Here is a 3536-nt window from a genome sequence, read left to right on the forward strand (position 1 = left end):
AACTGACACAGTCCCTGGCATATAGTAGGTACTAATAAATGCTTTTTAAGTTGAATTTAAGTGAATTCCATGATGTTTCCTTGATATGAAAGACATACCTTCCTAAGATGATAATAATACCTCCAGTATAATTAATTCACTAGAAACAAGAATGAAACTGTCTTTCACTTTACAAGAAGAAAACTTGTCAAATTTGTCAGCTATTACTAGTTCTCTAATACTAGTCAAATATTTTAAAATAAATTTTATGATTTGTTCTGTTTGTTTTCTAACTTTATTTTGCTTTAAAAAAAACCTTTTTCTCCTCAAATTAGCTGCATAATAATTACTAAAAACATAACATGGGTAGCCTCCTGCCTCTTTACATTTAGGTTCTCAGAAAAATAACCCCGTATTCAAGAAACTCTCCAGGTCACCATTCACACAAATCCATAACTGACAAGCCCCCACCAATGAGTTTACTTTGACTAGCCAGCAAGATAGCAAATGAGTTAAAAACAAAATACATTTATAAATAGCATAGCAATAAAGTAACAAGAAAATATCCTCCCATGCACACATGGGGTATACTCTGCCACAAGTTACTCTACAACCAATAGGGAAAGGCACTCATAGAGAACAATGTGACTAGGGAACCTATATAGAATTCCGTTATATACAATAATTGATGATGATGATGATGATGATGATGAAACTCTCATTTGTGTAATGCTTTAAGTTTGCAAAACACTTTTCAAATATTATCTTATTTCATCTTCACAACAACCTTGGGTGATATTCTATTATTATTTCCACTTTACAAATGAGGAAACAAGCAAATGGAATTAATTGATTTATGAAGTGGCACATAGCTAGTAAATGCCTGTGACTGGATTTGAACTCAGACTTTCCTCATTCCAGATCCACCACTCTATCCACTGCATCAAAGAACATATGCAAAAAGACAAGACCAAAGAACATGAGTAGAGGGTATGCACATGGAGACACATGTGACCAAGCTACATGTATGACTAGAAAAATTAATGCTTCCCAAATTGCAAGTGAATTTAGGTAAAATTGTTGTACTGCCTATTACCAAGTGTTAATTCTAGTAGGCATCACATTTTCTCTTCTGGACATCTCTATTGGTCTTTTGGTCACCAGGCAACTCTTTGTTACCATATGCTAAGCTTATAGAATGACTATTAGAATCTCTAATCTGTACTACAGAGTGGCTAGAAAGTCTCTCCTGAATAGGGCAGGCTAATGTTCTTTTGCTAAAAAGCTACTGTGGCTATGATCCACAGCAGCAGATAACTAACAGACACCAGCAGAATTTCCCCAGGTTAAGCATAAGTGACCTCTATGTGAAGTCAATCTATGTCCATGATCACAGACAACCATTTGATTTAGGGTTAAAAAAAAGTATTCATTTAATAATCAGTCAACACAATCACCTTCGGTAAAAAATGATCTGGCTATAAGATGCTGAATGTTGGATTGGTGGCAAAATTTCTGTGGCTCTTAGTGAGAATTAGACTTTCAATTCCTCAGCTCCACCTCTCTATGAAAGGCAATATCAATTCAATCTCTGTGTATAGGTTATACTGTTGTTACCCAATCAAATGCAGACTTCAAACACCTACCTCCCTAGAATTTCATTTTCTCTTTGTTTGGCCTTTCTATAATTCACTATACCCTAGTGAATTGACTTTGTCAAGCATCTCCCATGGTAACAGTTAAATCATGATTGGATACTTTATGCAGTCTTTATTCTTAACATAGAATAAATAAAAGCGATTAAAAAATATATCATCACACATATTTTACTCAGTTGAGATTACTCAATCTCTCCTAGCCAAGATTTTTCCAAATGATACACAGTTCTCTTTGAACCAAGAAATTCTAGAAAATGCACAATTCAGTTTACTTTGTTATTATGGTCACTTATTTTGGAGGTGGACAAAGAAATATAGACAATAAAACACATTGCAATTGATATTTGCTTCATTCACTAGACCAAGACTCAAGAACTTGGCACCTGGAGCCTTTCACAGCTCAGGGAATGGATTCAGGATCCAGTATAAACTGAAGTTCCTAAAAACTCAAGACAGTCAATATCTTGTCATTGACAGGGACCACCAAATGCTTTTCTCATGGTGAAACAGGAACGTGCATTTAACAGCTGGACTCAGCAAGGAGATCCTGCTTCCATTCTACCTTGTTGTCCTTGAATTTGAGCATGGTACTTTCCTCTATTGCTATATATTTCATTTCCTCTCATATGCTTCACTTTTAATTCCCCGTCATTCTTGGTTTTATGGGAGGGCCAACCCAAAATTGGGAGCTGTACTCATCAGAGGAACAGAGGTATTTAATTCCTGTTATACTTGTAACTCTTGTTTAACCCCTAATTGTGAGCCTGAGTCTCCAAAATCTATTTTAGGGAGTTTGCCCATGTAACTCCACAGAAGTTTGTGTATAGCCAGCTGTGACAAAAAGACCAGTAAATACACCAAAGTTTACTTCATATATATATGTATATATGCACATACATATACATACATATATCTGTTAGCAATGAAAAAAATGCTAAACATTAAAAAAAAACTTTACCTTTACTCTGCAAAGAATTTCTTTCTCTCTGTAGCTATATAAATATACTGCTCAGGGATTGCAGGAGCTATAAGTTTGGTTAAAACATAGATAGGAGAAAGAAAATGAGCATTTATTAAGCATCTATCATATGCCAGATTTGTTGATATAATAGCCTCATCACATCTACCTAATGTAAAAACCACATACAAACAACAAAAACTCCTACATGTTTGCACTAATTCCATTTTCTTCCTCTCTATAGTCTATCTTCCACACAGCTTCTGAAATAATCTTTTTTAAATGTAATTTTATTATTTTCTTAAATTAACATGCATTTATTTTCTCTCCCTCCCCACACACTAATTCAACAAGAAAACAAAAGAAGAAAATAAACCTTCATCACAAGCAATTTTCTTTTTTGGCCATGTCCAAAAAATGTATGTCTCATTCAACACAAAATAATCTTTCTAATTCATGTATATTGCCATGTCATTTAAAACTATAGGTGCCTTCTGGATAAAATGCAAAAGGCAGCCAATGAAAAGCTTTCCAAGCTACTTTTTAGGCATATTTTATATCATTTCTCATCATGTACTCTGCATTCCATACAAACTAGACCACTAGTTCTTTGATGATCTCACCTTGAGGTGTCCCTACTTCAGTATATTTGCACAGTCACCAATGCCTGTGTAGACAATATCTACAGACAGGATTCATGTTGGAAAAATCCAAGCAGTTTTAAAGGAAACTGAATGACTGTTTCCTGTGATTGATAGATCCAAGTTATATGTGTAATATGAGGAGGAAAAAGGGAGCCTCCAAATTGCATGAGCATGACAAAAAGCTGTGAGTAGGAACTGTCTCATCTGATCAGATATGGTTGAAAGGACACTCTTTCTCTGGGTACAGTCATGCTGGAGAAGAGAAAGCCTAATATCTAGATGGTCCAATCCATGCCA

The sequence above is a fragment of the Sminthopsis crassicaudata genome, chromosome 1 (genome assembly GCF_048593235.1).
Source record: "Sminthopsis crassicaudata isolate SCR6 chromosome 1, ASM4859323v1, whole genome shotgun sequence".
Taxonomy (NCBI): domain Eukaryota; kingdom Metazoa; phylum Chordata; class Mammalia; order Dasyuromorphia; family Dasyuridae; genus Sminthopsis; species Sminthopsis crassicaudata.